This window comes from Anomaloglossus baeobatrachus, unplaced genomic scaffold (genome assembly GCF_048569485.1).
Source record: "Anomaloglossus baeobatrachus isolate aAnoBae1 unplaced genomic scaffold, aAnoBae1.hap1 Scaffold_2363, whole genome shotgun sequence".
Taxonomy (NCBI): Eukaryota; Metazoa; Chordata; class Amphibia; order Anura; family Aromobatidae; genus Anomaloglossus; species Anomaloglossus baeobatrachus.
The window spans coordinates 139,169-155,779 of NW_027442030.1; the positions used below are offsets into that span (position 1 = coordinate 139,169).

The 16,611-nt window shown below is 47.1% G+C and overlaps 1 pseudogene; it reads right to left on the reverse strand.

Moving 5' to 3' along the window:
• Positions 1 to 231: 231 nt before the first annotated feature.
• LOC142261661 (U2 spliceosomal RNA) lies at positions 232 to 438 on the reverse strand (annotated as a pseudogene).
• Positions 439 to 16,611: the final 16,173 nt, after the last annotated feature.

Genomic DNA, 16,611 nt, shown 5'->3' on the forward strand with positions numbered 1-16,611 from the left:
CACGGGACATAGCAGAGTTGGTCAAGTTGAGTGGAGATGAGTTTGCTATTTGGCACAGCTTTTGCATCAATAAAGCAAGTAAAAGGTGTGAAAGATAAAAAAAAGGGTGAAAGTGTGAAAAGTGAATTGGCCAAATTGAGGTGCATATAAAGTTTTTGCTTTCTTTCAATTCACTAATGGGGCTCATTTGAATCAGGTGAATTGAGTTCTGCTTTTGGAAACTGGGTTAAGAAGGGGTGCACCGGTCCTGGAGGTACTGCAATACCAGGTCAATGCGTGGAGTGGACAGAGCAAGATTTTTTCCATCTCCTTGTTCTAAAAATCCATTTAATATATGGTCCCCAGAGAGGGGACGTATCAGATATTAAACTGATAAGAACAGATTTAATTTTTTTTTTTTTCTGTTTATCAGTAGGACTTCAAAATAACAAAGGTGATCGCCTCCCGTTGCCTGGGAACCGTCCAGGCACAAGAGGGCTATGTGTCACCAGAAGGCGCACACACTTCCTCAAGGCCGGCAGACGTGCAATCCCAGGCACCTTCCAGTACCGACCAAGGTAGCGTCCTCCGAAACTACACTTGATCTTAGCCAAAAGGCCGAGAAGCTATAACCCGAATTGGTTACGGCCTTGAGTGGCACCCTGGCCTATACCGGACACATCTTAGGGAGAGGGAGACAAACCCACGCCTACAGAAGACATTTTGTCACCCAAGCCAACCCTTGAAAAGGCTGTTTTGCAGAGCAAAAACAAGAAGAATGATGCTTTTTGCAGCCGCCGCCCACTGCAATTAATCTGAATAACTCCTCCTCCTCCAAGCACCTCCCCTCCCCCTTGCAGTCTTTCCAATTCATGATACAAAAAGACGGACGGACAGGACAGGACAGGACAGGCTGCCTGACTTTCCGTCACTGCCACCCTTTGCCATCCTTGCCCGTAGAAAGCCCTTTCATCATCCCCAAACCCTAATCTTTTCCCTTCCCTTCCCAGCTGCGTCTCACTCCCTTTCATTAGGAAGTGAGCGCAGCCTTTTCTCCGTTCTGCACATGCGCGACGTTAAACACAAATGCGCAGGCGTGCGTTCCATTAGCCTCACTGCATTCCACTCCCATACAGGAAGTGGGCGCAGCTATTACTACGGTCGCACATAAAAGAACCCACGGCCACCACTGCACACAGCTGACTCCACCACAGGACACCCACTTCTACACCAACGCAGGTAAGACAGGATCGGCACCTCTATGCTCCCGTTACAATCAGGCTCAGTCACCATGTGATAACGCTCTCAACTCTTTAGTTGCAGGCTCCCCTTGCTTCACCTCCACTGGCTGTGCTGCCATTTCCTCTCCCACCTGGAAGGTATACTTTATTCCACTATTTTCCTGTTTCTCTCTTCCCCCTTTTCCCATAACCTACTTTTATCTGCATTTGTGGGGTATCTATATGCTATTTACATCATAGTTTTATTCATTAATATGGAAGGGAAGAGTGCCCATGAGAGTGTTGAACTGCGGAGAGCAAGAGATTAAGCTGCTCCGATTTGCCACCATTGATAAGCTGTTCTCAGTAGATACACATGCTATCCAAACAGCAGCATCCACCATTGCTTCAGCCCACCCATTCAGTGACAGCTCACCAAGTCAGCCAGAGGAGTGGTGTAAGGAATTACACGTAGGCACTGACTCCACACCTTCACATCACAAGAAGGGGGTCTACAGGCTAGTGCAAGAATACGAGCAAGTCTTCAGCAAACATCCGCTAGACTTTTGAAGAATAAAAGGGGTCAAACACTACATCCCCACAAGTGCACACCCACCCATCAAAGAGAGATATAAGCCAAAACTACCTGCACATTACCAGTGTACCAAGGACATGTTGAGCAACATGAAGGAGGCTGGGGTTATCCGTGACAGTTGTAGCCTCTGGGCAGCTCCGTTGGTCCTGTTAAAGAAGAAGGACAGCACCACTCCCCTGTATTGAGGAATAGCTAGCTGCATTGAGAACTGCAAATTATTTTTCTACCCTTGATCTCACTAGTCGCTATTGGCAAGTGTCCGTTGCTGAGGCAGACCGGGAGAAGACCGCCTTTGCCACCCCGATGGGTCTCTGCGAGTTCAAAAGCATGCCCTTCGAGCTGTGCAATTTGCCAGGAACCTTCCAGAGGCTGATGGAATGCTGCTTGGGACACCGAAACTTTGAAACGGTACTGCTATACCTTTATGATGTTATTGTTTATTCTAAAGCAAACAAGATTTTAGGGTGTATAAAAAGGGAGATTAGATCCGGTGATCCCAACGTATTGTTAACCCTCTATAAATCACTTGTAAGGCCACATCTGGAATATGGGGTAAAGTCCTGAGCAGGTTGATAACCATTGGTTTGAGCATGGTAGGGTGTAGTGCGCATCTTCCTGCATCGGTAAAAGCTGCAGAAGTCCTTGAAGATTTCCGCTTCAAAGGCAGTGCCTTGATCTGTGAGGACTCTCTCTGAGTAGCCATGAGGTCTGCATAAGTGTGCTTGGAAGACCTTCGCTGCAGTATGGGCCATTAGATCTTTGACTTGTACCACAACCATAAATCTCGAGTAGTTGTCTACCATCGTAAGTGCATACGTGAGCTCGCCTCGATATTCTGCAACAAAACTCCCTTTTTCGATTTCAGTTTCAGCAAACACTCCTCTTCCTGTAGAAAATATTTATCATTACCTAAGACAGTCATTCTAATGCATGACAATATTAAGGCAATTTAGTTAAAACTTGTTTTAACTCACCTTTAAGGGGATTGATGTATTTCATGGTCAATCCAGGTTTGTCAGTGATGGCACTGACATAATGTATGGCGTCTTTTTCGGGCGTTATCCTTTGCCTTTTCATTGTGAAAATCCAGTTGCCTATATCAAAGCAAATTCTACTACTTGTAAAGTATGCAGAAAATGAAATGTAGAACATATAACATCAACTGCTTAGGAACGCATCATAGGTTAGTACTTAAAAGGATATTGTCATGTTCTAGTCATAATGCAAGCTGGACATTTTTCATGTTACCCTGTAATCGCCGGCCTGTTCTAATGCTCACAAGCCAAGATATAGGCTCAGCTGCTAAGGCTTCCCTCTGCCTTCTGAATGAAACTTGAATATGTCTGGCTCACTGTGTATATAGCAGGTGCTCAGAAAAAATAAGAGTCAATTCAATAGAAATAGCTCTGGCACACTATAGTGATCAATAACGTAAGAAAAGAACTCTTGGAATGCTGAAAATTCTTTATTTGTGCAAAAGGATAATTCATCCAACGTTTCGACCTTGTTTTTAGGTCTTTATCAAGGATAAAGTTATCTAAGATCATAAAGGGTTACAAAACCATATAAACACGTAATTAGTACATAGTACAACATAACAGTACAATATATTGCTACTTGAGAGTACAATGGGTCAAATAACCATGATGCACATACAAAAAATTTTTCCAAAGCCATAGTGAAAACATTTGTACTGAGGAAAGAAAATTTCCACATGACCTATCTGGAGAAACATTCTGGATCAAACAACCAAAAATAGTCAAGCAGGTAAATACACACCTATATGGATAACAGGATGATATGTGTTCAATTGTATAGCGTCATTGCCATTAAGGTACAAATGGAAAACTTGCAATCCTATATAGTGAAGGAAATGAACACATATCATATCAAAGAACACAGGAACATGGGTGTGAGAAAAACCTCAATGTTTATACTTTGTTCTTTATAATGGTGTGAACATGTATATGTCTCAGTACCTTATGCACTTGAGAATTCTAGTGAGTAGATGATGAAAGCCTATTTCAGAACTGGAATCGGTAAATAATTGTAGGTGGAATCTAAATGAAAAGATGGTACAAGTGTTATCATGACACGTGGGCTATAACACAATGGACCGTGTGACAAAGAAGAAAGGAGAGAAAGAAGAGGAAGAAAATGCAACTACCTGTAACATTACGTGATAGTCACTGGTAAGTATCACTTGACAATTCAAGTGAAAAAGGATTCCTTTATTAAAGGGTTCTCAGTCGCCTCAGGATCATGAAATACTAGGGTAAATGATATGAGAATGGGTAAGAAGCACCACTAAAGGAAATATGAGATGCAGGACATATATCTATAAACCCCTGAACTACATGATAGAAATAAAAAGAAGAAAAAAGAAAAAAAAGAAGAAAGAAGAAGAACACATAGAATGCGGAAAGAGAATGGGTACAACTACCTGAGTTACTGCAGGGAGGCCCCTGGTTGGTATTGTGAGGGTTAGTGGAATTCCTTCACTGAAGGGTTCTCAGTTGCCTCAGGTTCGTGAAAAATGCTATAGACAAATAATGCCCGGAGAAAAGGGGTTCATATACAGCGAATAATGGTAATACAAGGTACATGTGTCACATGTAATAGTATATATATATATATTGTACTAAGCTCTACACCAGAAATAGAAAGTAGTCCCTCTGCCTTCTGTCTAGGTGCCCTGAGTTATGTCCTGTAAACTGTCACAGCGACCCAGACACACATGTGTAGTAGGGGAATATCCCTGCTGAGATGCCAGTGCTAGAGCACACGTTTGCTGTGGAGTTGAACGCTATGTGAGCAGTTCTTACCTTCAATGAGCAGAAGTCTCTTTTTTCAGATTTCAATATCTCTGTGGGTATCTGGCAGAAATATGGAATACTCTTTACTGCTAAGACCCTGTACACCACTCCCACTAAAGGGGGCTTTACACGCTGCGACATCGCTAATGCGGAGTCGTTGGGGTCACGGAATTTGTGACGCACATCCGGCCGCATTAGCGATGTTGCTGCGTGTGACACCGATGAGCGATTTTGCATCGTTGCAAAAACGTGCAAAATCGCTCATCGGTGACATGGGTCTCCATTCTCGATTATCGTTACTGCAGCAGTAACGATGTAGTTCGTCGCTCCTGCGGCAGCACACATTGCTCCGTGTGACACCGCAGAAACGAGGAACCTCTCCTTACCTGCCTCAAAGCCGCTATGAGGAAGGAAGGAGGTGGGCGGGATGTTCCGGCCACTCATCTCCGCCCCTCCACTGCTATTGGGCGGTCGCTCAGTGACGTTGCTGTGACGCCGCACGAACCGCCCCCTTAGAAAGGAGGCGGTTCGCCGGTCACAGCGACGTCGCCGGGCAGGTAAGTATGTGTGACTGGTTCTGTTCGGTGTTGTGCAGCATGGGCAGCAATTTGCCCGTGTCGCGCAACAGATGGGGGCGGGTACCCACACTAGCGATATCAGGACCGATATCGCAGTGTGTAAAGTAGCCTTTAGTCACATGACCAAGACTGTATCTGTGTCCCTACAACACACTTGAGACAAATGTGTGTGTGAGCCTGCATTGTGGGGTATATATAATATATTATAGAGCTGGGAAGGATCATTCTAAGCAGTGAGCTGTTCCAGTATTTGTAGGAAAATACCCAGTAGAAGCCTCAAACACAGCACCAATACCTCCCATCAGTATCCCACCACAGTGCCATGTAACCCATGCCCTACACTCCCATCTACACCAATACTATACAGGCACAAACTAGTATATCTGACTAAAAACCCCCAAAATATGAAGAACGGCCTATAGTTGAGTGTGGATATAAAATCTATGTGAGCAGAGCTAGAATAGAAATCACTGATCGCATTGAAGTCATTCTGACCATAAATCACCATGATATCAAGGTGAGGAGTTGTGTGTTACTGCTGGGAGGAAAGGGTTAACAGTGGAATATTAAGGTGCATTTCTGTGTGCAGTGTTACTAGTCAATGTACAAATTGTCTCTCCAGTAAAGGAGACAAACTCTAGCACAGCGCCACCTATTGGAAGTAGCGATCCTAAAAGTCACAAGTGGATTTTCAACAATCCATTGCAATATGACTCAGGATATATAAGCCAGATCAGAATCCCAATTTGCAGACACGGTGTTTCGGGGTGCTTGCCCCTCGTCAGTGCAAAGTATGGGGGTGTCAATGTAGTCATTGTAACAATTCAGTATGAGCTGCTCTTGGTGCCGGGGGAGGGAGATGCTCTCCTGAGCAAGATAGATGGGGAATGAACATGATATCTATATAGTGTAAGGCAGGGGGTCTCAAACTCGGCTGGGTGTATGGGCCGCACAGAGGAAAAAAATAATGTGGGGGGCTGCATTCTTTGCAGGACAAAGTGACATTTTTATTGGTACCATATATATATTTTTTTTTCACACACCTTTGGATGACTGATTTTCAACATTTTTCACTTGTTTATTATAACAAATGTGCACATTCTTTGGTTAAATCTAAAAAAAAAAAATTGATGTTAAAAAAAAGTTATGCCTTATTTTGTTTTTTTTACAGTTTATCCCTTTCTTTTAACTAATAGTGTTACAATTATGACGCTAGCGTTTTGTGAAGGGAATGCTTTGCCTACTTCCGTGACTATGGCCTTCCAGAACTGCTGCATTTTGGCTGACCTCTCCGCCTCGGGAATAAGAGACATAAAGTTCTCCTTGTAGCGTGGGTCTAACAGTGTTACCAACCAGTAATGATTGTCGGCCAAGATGTTCTTAACGCGAGGGTCACGAGACAGGCAGCTTACCATAAAGTCATCCATGTGCGCCAGACTCTTAACAGCCATCACTTCAATATCCAGACCAACACGATGACTGAACATGCTGTCCTCCTCCTTCTCCTCCTCCTCCTCCTCATCTACCCTGTCCTCTGGCCAGCCACGCTGAACTGAGCATATGACTGGTATGCATGTCATATCCTCAATTTGGTCGGAGAGTTGCTCCATGTCTTCATCTTCCTCCTCGTCATAGTCCTCCACTGCACGTTGTGATGAGACGAGGCTGGGCTGTGTGTTATCACCCACACCCACTACTGTTTCTTGCTCCAACTCATCGTGTTCCGCCTGCAATGCATCATGTTTGGTTTTGAGCAGAGACCGTTTTAGAAGGCAGAGAAGCGGTATGGTGACGCTAATAATGGCGTCATCGCCGCTCACCATCTTGGTGGAGTCCTCAAAGTTTTGGAGGATGGTACATAGGTCGGACATCCATCTCCACTCCTCAGGTGTTATGTGTGGAGTTTGACCTATTTCCCGATGGCTTAGGTGATGCAGGTACTCAACAACTGCCCTCTTCTGCTCACATATCCTGATCAACATGTGCAGAGTTGAATTCCAATGCGTGGGGACATCACACACCAGTCTGTGAGCCGGAAGATGCAAATGACGCTGAAAGCCGGCAAGGCCGGCTGAAGCAGTAGGTGACTTTCGAAAATGTGCAGACAGGCGGCGAACTTTTACCAGCAGATCAGACAGCTCTGGGTATGAGTTTAGAAACCGCTGAACCACGAGGTTGAGCACATGGGCCACGCATGGAACATGTGTCAGCTGGCCTCGCCTCAAAGCCGCCACCAGGTTCCGGCCATTGTCACACACAACCTTTCCTGGCTTTAGGTTCAGAGGTGTGAGCCAGTGATCTGCATGCTGTTTTAGAGCTGTCCACACCTCTTCTGCATTGTGGGGTTTGTCACCTATGCAGATTAGCTGCAGCACAGCCTGTTGCCGCTTCGCCGAGGCAGTGCTGCAGTGCTTCCAGCTTGGGACTGGTGTGGAGGGTAAAGTGGATGAGGATGCGCAGGAGGAGGAGGAGGCTGAAGAGCATGACATTCCGGAGCTGTAGAGTGTGGGTGAAACCCTGACTGAGGTAGGGCCTGCAAACCTTGGTGTGGGAAGGACTTGTTCCGTTCCTCGCTCAAACTGGGTCCCAGCTGGGCTGGGCTGGGTCCCTACCCGGCTGGGTAGGGCGTTGTGGGGGGTTTGTCTATCTCCGTTTGAGGTGAGTTTGTTTAAGTTAGCCTTTTCTTTGGCGTTTTTTGGAGCCCTGCGGGTTGGGGAGTTGGTATCGCCCAGTAAGGCGTTCCCCGGGGGCTTGGATTGGGGTGACATTATGTCAGTGGAAAACGGAGTTGAATTTTGGATTAGGAAATCGAAAACTGATCAGAGAGGTGTGGGTAGACTAGTCCGTTTGGGGATGGTTATGGCATCTGATATGTGCCCGTTCAAGTGTCTCGGGAATTTTCAACAGATCCGTCCGAAGGTGGATGGCCCCTTATTACATATATCTTTTTATCGAGATACCAATTTGTGAGTGTTTTTAGGGCATGTTTGAAGTCGTTGGGGTTAGATCCGAAGTCTTTCGGATTGGGGCAGCGACGGAGGCCTCTATATGCGGCCTACCGGAGGAGACAGTTAAGCAGATTGGTAGGTGGAAGTCGCAGCGCTTTAAGTCGTATGTACGTCCCCAGGTGGTTGTTGGCAATTGAGGGGAAAAGGGGGGGGTATTAGGGTATTAGGGTAGCAATGGGGGGGGTGAGAGTGTGTGTTTTTTGTCAATTTGGTTTGGTGAGGCAATAAAATGGTGTCGTCTGTACATTTTGTATTGCAGAAGCACCCCCCCTTCCTTCCCTGGTCTGGATCCTTGGCCACTCTTATGTGTATTGGGGAGCCCGACGAGCGGACGCGAGATGGAACTGGAGACAGCTAGGTTTTGAGAAGGACCTGGCTCTCGTGCGATGGCTCGGTGTTCGGGGGTTAGGGTGCAGGAGGTGCATAGATACGCCCGGTTGGACAGACCTCCTGACATCTTAGTGTTGCATGCCGGGGGGAATGATTTGGGTGGGCGTCCTTTTCGAATCTTGATAAAGGACATCAAACATGATTTGTTACGGTTATGGGCGTCGTTTCCAGGTCTAACGATAGTCTGGTCAGAGATAGTAGCGAGAAAGAGTTGGCAGAAAGCGCGGTCAGTTGACAGGTTGAACAAGGCGCGGGCGAAGGTTAATAGGGCGATCTCGAAGTTTGTTAGTCGGAACGGGGGTATAGCAATACGGCATGTTGAGTTGGAAAGGACGGAAGAGGAATTTTGGTTGGCTGACGGGGTACACCTTAATGCGGTGGGAACTGACTTATGGGCTCTTGGCTTGCAGGGAGGTATTGAGAGGGCCCTTTGCTTGCGGGGGGTCTCAGGCACTTGAAGGGTTTCAAGGTGCCTTCGTTGTGGTGTTGTTTATTGGTGGGTCCTTGAAGTTGGTTTAAAATTGGTTCGGGGATTCATCCGGGTATGGATCCCCTCATTGGCAGAATTGATGGTCCCCTGGTGATTTTGGGGGGGAACCCCGACGGGGTATGTCGGGGCCCCTGGGGGTGTGGTTGGGGTTGACGGAGGATTAACCCTTATAATTTGGTGCTCCTGAGCCAGTGTGGGTAACGGCTGGGAGCAAGTTGAGGTTTTTTATTGCTCGGTTATGGGAATCACCAGGGTTTTGGTAGCTTCAAGGACCTTACCACATTGCAAATTTAATTGGTTATGTATTCTTGTTAATAAAATGGCTGCTATGGCCAAAATTATCCAAAGATAAATTTGTGTCTGTGTAATTACTTTTAAATAAGAAATGGGAATGGAGGTGTGGGGTATGAAAGGAAGACCGGAGTCAACAATTCCAGGGTCAAGCATGTTTATTTGCGTAAGCTTCGTTCCAGGGTAGAAAGGGTAAGAGTGCCTTTCAGAATTCGAAGTGGTCAGACTGTACGGACCACCAAGAACTGCAGGAGAGCTTGAACATCTTCCCATGGATTTGCGACATCCTCCCTCATCAGTTACGTAGGTAAGCAGGTTCTCAGCATTGCAGCCCATTTGTTGTCTTAAGTTAGTTAAGCGGGGTTAACTAACCTGTCAGTTCAGCCTCAGGTCTAAAGCAGAGGCCTGGACTCCACTCCTTACTCCTCACTCCACAACTCTCCTTAAAAACAACTGACTCCTTTTTCCTGCCCCGGGGTCTCCAGACCCCTAGGTGGGCGTTTCCTTCCGTCTGGTCCTGCCCACTGGTGTGCCTGTCTTTCCCTAGGGGAGGTGACTAGGGTTTTCTGGTTGGCTTTGTGTGACTTAGGTGAGGGAAGTTGTTATGCGGGGGCCTATGTGTGACTATCTGCAGTGTCAGGGCGTCACATATGTATGTGTGTATGTCTGCTAAAGGAATCCGCACCGTCATATTTACAAACACAAAATTTTGCAGACACCTCATGTGACTCAGGGAACGTTGTAGACTATGTTTTAACAGGAATATTTAACCTTTACAGTTACTCTCCAAAAAACCTGCCTCCATTAAACTGAATGGAGGTGGGAGCTGCAAGTTATTAATAGCAGCTGTGATTGGTTGCTATAGGAACAAAGGACATTCATAGTATAAGAAGCTTATGTGTGAGATAATATGATGTCAGTGGGGAGACAGATAGAGAGAGACAGACACAGACTGAGAGACAAACAGACAGAGACAGATAGGCATAGACAGACAGGGAAAGAGACAGAGACAAACAGACAGAGGCAGACAGGGAAAGAGACAGACAGAGATAGACAGGGAAAAAAGGCAGACAGACAGAGACAGAGAAAGAGACAGAGGCAGATAGGGAAACAGACAAAGACAAACATACAGAGACAGGCAGGAGAAAAGGCAGACCGACAGGGAAACAGACAGACAGGGGAAGAGACAGACAGAGAGAGACAGACAGATAGAGACAGACAAAGAAATACAGAGATAGACAGGGAAAGAGACAAACGGGGAATGAGTCAGACAGAGAGAGACAAAGAGAGACAGGCAGAGAGAGACAGGGAAAGAGACAGACAGGGGAAGAGACAGACAGAGACAGACAAAGAAATACAGAGACAGACAGGGGAAGAGACAGACAGGGGAAGAGACAGACAGGGGAAGAGACAGACAGACAGGGAAAGAGACAGACCTGGAAAAGAGACAGACCTGGAAAAGAGACAGACAGACATAGAAACAGACAGCCACAAAGAGAGAAAGACAGACAGACACAGAGAGACAGACAGAGATAGAGAGACAGAGAGACATGGATAGAGATAGAGACACACAGAGACAGACAGATGACAGAGACTGGGAGAGAGACAGACAGAAGCATAAATCCCTAACTAAAACTTAACATTTAATGATAGTTTTAAAAGGTAAAAAAACACAAATCATGTAAATAGCATGACTCTCTTCTGTGCATAGAGTCAAAATTTTGTGTTTGTAAATATGACGGTGCGGATTCCTTTAGCAGACATACACACATACATATGTGACGCCCTGACACTGCAGGTAGTCACACATAGGCCCCCGCATAACAACTTCCCTCACCTAAGTCACACAAAGCCAACCAGAAAACCCTAGTCACCTCCCCCAGGGAAAGACAGGCACACCAGTGGGCAGGACCAGACGGAAGGAAACGCCCACCTAAGGGTCTGGAGACCCCGGGGCAGGAAAAAGGAGTCAGTTGTTTTTAAGGAGAGTTGTGGAGTGAGGAGTAAGGAGTGGAGTCCAGGCCTCTGCTTTAGACCTGAGGCTGAACTGACAGGTTAGTTAACCCCGCTTAACTAACTTAAGACAACAAATGGGCTGCAATGCTGAGAACCTGCTTACCTACGTAACTGATGAGGGAGGATGTCGCACATCCATGGGAAGATGTTCAAGCTCTCCTGCAGTTCTTGGTGGTCCGTACAGTCCGACCACTTCGAATTCTGAAAGGCACTCTTACCCTTTCTACCCTGGAACGAAGCTTACGCAAATAAACATGCTTGACCCTGGAATTGTTGACTCCGGTCTTCCTTTCATACCCCACACCTCCATTCCCATTTCTTATTTAAAAGTAATTACACAGACACAAATTTATCTTTGGATAATTTTGGCCATAGCAGCCATTTTATTAACAAGAATACATAACCAATAAAATTTGCAATGTGGTAAGGTCCTTGAAGCTACCAAAACCCTGGTGATTCCCATAACCGAGCAATAAAAAACCTCAACTTGCTCCCAGCCGTTACCCACACTGACTCAGTAGCACCAAATGGTTAGGGTTAATCCTCCGTCAACCCCAACCACACCCCCAGGGGCCCCGACATACCCCGTCGGGGTTCCCCCCCAAAATCACTAGGGGACCATCAATTCTGCCAATGAGGGGATCCATACCCGGATGAATCCCCGAACCAATTTTAAACCAACTTCAAGGACCCACCAATAAACAACACCACAACGAAGGCACCTTGAAACCCTTCAAGTGCCTGAGACCCCCCGCAAGCAAAGGGCCCTCTCAATACCTCCCTGCAAGCCAAGAGCCCATAAGTCAGTTCCCACCGCATTAAGGTGTACCCCGTCAGCCAACCAAAATTCCTCTTCCGTCCTTTCCAACTCAACATGCCGTATTGCTATACCCCCGTTCCGACTAACAAACTTCGAGATCGCCCTATTAACCTTCGCCCGCGCCTTGTTCAACCTGTCAACTGACCGCGCTTTCTGCCAACTCTTTCTCGCTACTATCTCCGACCAGACTATCGTTAGACCTGGAAACGACACCCATAACCGTAACAAATCATGTTTGATGTCCGTTATCAAGATTCGAAAAGGACGCCCACCCAAATCATTCCCCCCGGCATGCAACACTAAGATGTCAGGAGGTCTGTCCAACCGGGCGTATCTATGCACCTCCTGCAACACCCTGTTCCACCCTAACCCCCGAACACCGAGCCATCGCACGAGAGCCAGGTCCTTCTCAAAACCTAGCTGTCTCCCGTTCCATCTCGCGTCCGCTCGTCGGGCTCCCCAATACACATAAGAGTGGCCAAGGATCCAGACCAGGGAAGGAAGGGGGGGTGCTTCTGCAATACAAAATGTACAGACGACACCATTTTATTGCCTCACCAAACCAAATTGACAAAAAACACACACTCTCACCCCCCCTTTGCTACCCTAATACCCCCCCCTTTTCCCCTCAATTGCCAACAACCACCTGGGGACGTACATACGACTTAAAGCGCTGCGACTTCCACCTACCAATCTGCTTAACTGTCTCCTCCGGTAGGCCGCATATAGAGGCCTCCTTCGCTGCCCCAATCCGAAAGACTTCGGATCTAACCCCAACGACTTCAAACATGCCCTAAAAACACTCACAAATTGGTATCTCGATAAAAAGGACCCATCCTCGTGACATAATAAGGGGCCATCCACCTTCGGACGGATCTGTTGAAAATTCCCGAGACACTTGAACGGGCACATATCAGCAATGCGTGGGGACATCACACACCAGTCTGTGAGCCGGAAGATGCAAATGACGCTGAAAGCCGGCAAGGCCGGCTGAAGCAGTAGGTGACTTTCGAAAATGTGCAGACAGGCGGCGAACTTTTACCAGCAGATCAGACAGCTCTGGGTATGAGTTTAGAAACCGCTGAACCACGAGGTTGAGCACATGGGCCACGCATGGAACATGTGTCAGCTGGCCTCGCCTCAAAGCCGCCACCAGGTTCCGGCCATTGTCACACACAACCTTTCCTGGCTTTAGGTTCAGAGGTGTGAGCCAGTGATCTGCATGCTGTTTTAGAGCTGTCCACACCTCTTCTGCATTGTGGGGTTTGTCACCTATGCAGATTAGCTGCAGCACAGCCTGTTGCCGCTTCGCCGAGGCAGTGCTGCAGTGCTTCCAGCTTGGGACTGGTGTGGAGGGTAAAGTACTGATGGGGTGGGTGTCTGTGTGGCCCAATTTTTGGAAAAAAGGGAGACTCCGCTTGGAGTAACCCTTGCTTGCTGTGTTTTTAAAAGAAGCCAAGATGAACAGAGCTGGGATCAGGAAAGACTTTGCTACCTACCCCGGTGTCATCCTGGGGACGGTTAATTATGGCGTATTTTTGATTTTGCTTGATGCAAATCAAAACATCCTGTTTGCAACTAGGGCCCAAGTGCTGCCACTGATGGGGTGGGTGTCTGTGTGGCCCAATTTTTGGAAAAAAGGGAGACTCCGCTTGGAGTAACCCTTGCTTGCTGTGTTTTTAAAATAAGCCAAGATGAACAGAGCTGGGATCAGGAAAGACTTTGCTACCTACCCCGGTGTCATCCTGGGGACGGTTAAGAATAGCGTATTTTTGAATGTGCTTGATGCAAATGTAGCTGTGAAGTGTACAACTGGGGCACAACTGCTGCCACTGAAGGGGTGGGTGTGTGTGGGGCCCAATTTTTGGAAAAAAGGGAGACTCCTCTTGGAGTCACCTTGCGGTGTTTTACATGATTTTAGAATGGCGTGCCATGCCTATATCTGTGTGTCCTCCTCTTTTTCCTTGTCCAGCTGTTTTGTTTTCGCATGAGTATATGTCCTTGTCACTTTCCCATGTGTTTGTGTTGTGTTGTGAGTTGTTTGTCACCTTTTGGACACCTTTGAGGGTGTTTTCTAGGTGTTTTACTGTGTTTGTGATTGCCTGCCATTGTTTCCTATTGGCTCGAGTTCGGTTCGTCGAACGTTCGACGAGCCGAACTCGAACGGGAGCTCCGTTCGGCGAACCGACCTCGAGCCGAACCGGGACCGGTTCGCTCATCTCTACTCCTGGACATACCTACCCCGGTGTCATCCTGGGGACGGTTAAGAATAGCGTATTTTTGAATGTGCTTGATGCAAATGTAGCTGTGAAGTGTACAACTGGGGCACAACTGCTGCCACTGAAGGGGTGGGTGTGTGTGGGGCCCAATTTTTGGAAAAAAGGGAGACTCCGCTTGGAGTAACCCTTGCTTGCTGTGTTTTTAAAAGAAGCCAAGATGAACAGAGCTGGGATCAGGAAAGACTTTGCTACCTACCCCGGTGTCATCCTGGGGACGGTTAATTATGGCGTATTTTTGAATGTGCTTGATGCAAATCAAAACATCCTGTTTGCAACTAGGGCCCAAGTGCTGCCACTGATGGGGTGGGTGTCTGTGTGGCCCAATTTTTGGAAAAAAGGGAGACTCCGCTTGGAGTAACCCTTGCTTGCTGTGTTTTTAAAAGAAGCCAAGATGAACAGAGCTGGGATCAGGAAAGACTTTGCTACCTACCCCGGTGTCATCCTGGGGACGGTTAAGAATAGCGTATTTTTGAATGTGCTTGATGCAAATGTAGCTGTGAAGTGTACAACTGGGGCACAACTGCTGCCACTGAAGGGGTGGGTGTGTGTGGGGCCCAATTTTTGGAAAAAAGGGAGACTCCGCTTGGAGTAACCCTTGCTTGCTGTGTTTTTAAAAGAAGCCAAGATGAACAGAGCTGGGATCAGGAAAGACTTTGCTACCTACCCCGGTGTCATCCTGGGGACGGTTAATTATGGCGTATTTTTTAATGTGCTTGATGCAAATCAAAACATCCTGTTTGCAACTAGGGCCCAAGTGCTGCCACTGATGGGGTGGGTGTCTGTGTGGCCCAATTTTTGGAAAAAAGGGAGACTCCGCTTGGAGTAACCCTTGCTTGCTGTGTTTTTAAAAGAAGCCAAGATGAACAGAGCTGGGATCAGGAAAGACTTTGCTACCTACCCCGGTGTCATCCTGGGGACGGTTAATTATGGCGTATTTTTGAATGTGCTTGATGCAAATCAAAACATCCTGTTTGCAACTAGGGCCCAAGTGCTGCCACTGATGGGGTGGGTGTCTGTGTGGCCCAATTTTTGGAAAAAAGGGAGACTCCGCTTGGAGTAACCCTTGCTTGCTGTGTTTTTAAAAGAAGCCAAGATGAACAGAGCTGGGATCAGGAAAGACTTTGCTACCTACCCCGGTGTCATCCTGGGGACGGTTAAGAATAGCGTATTTTTGAATGTGCTTGATGCAAATGTAGCTGTGAAGTGTACAACTGGGGCACAACTGCTGCCACTGAAGGGGTGGGTGTGTGTGGGGCCCAATTTTTGGAAAAAAGGGAGACTCCGCTTGGAGTAACCCTTGCTTGCTGTGTTTTTAAAAGAAGCCAAGATGAACAGAGCTGGGATCAGGAAAGACTTTGCTACCTACCCCGGTGTCATCCTGGGGACGGTTAATTATGGCGTATTTTTGAATGTGCTTGATGCAAATCAAAACATCCTGTTTGCAACTAGGGCCCAAGTGCTGCCACTGATGGGGTGGGTGTCTGTGTGGCCCAATTTTTGGAAAAAAGGGAGACTCCGCTTGGAGTAACCCTTGCTTGCTGTGTTTTTAAAAGAAGCCAAGATGAACAGAGCTGGGATCAGGAAAGACTTTGCTACCTACCCCGGTGTCATCCTGGGGACGGTTAATTATGGCGTATTTTTGAATGTGCTTGATGCAAATCAAAACATCCTGTTTGCAACTAGGGCCCAAGTGCTGCCACTGATGGGGTGGGTGTCTGTGTGGCCCAACTTTTGGAAAAAAGGGAGACTCCGCTTGGAGTAACCCTTGCTTGCTGTGTTTTTAAAAGAAGCCAAGATGAACAGAGCTGGGATCAGGAAAGACTTTGCTACCTACCCCGGTGTCATCCTGGGGACGGTTAATTATGGCGAATTTTGGAATGTGCTTGATGCAAATCAAAACATCCTGTTTGCAACTAGGGCCCAAGTGCTGCCACTGATGGGGTGGGTGTCTGTGTGGCCCAATTTTTGGAAAAAAGGGAGACTCCGCTTGGAGTAACCCTTGCTTGCTGTGTTTTTAAAAGAAGCCAAGATGAACAAGTCATGGGTCAGCAAAGACTTTATCTACCTACCCCGGTGTCATCCTGGGGACGGATAAGAATGGCGTATTTTTGAATGTGCTTGATGCAAAT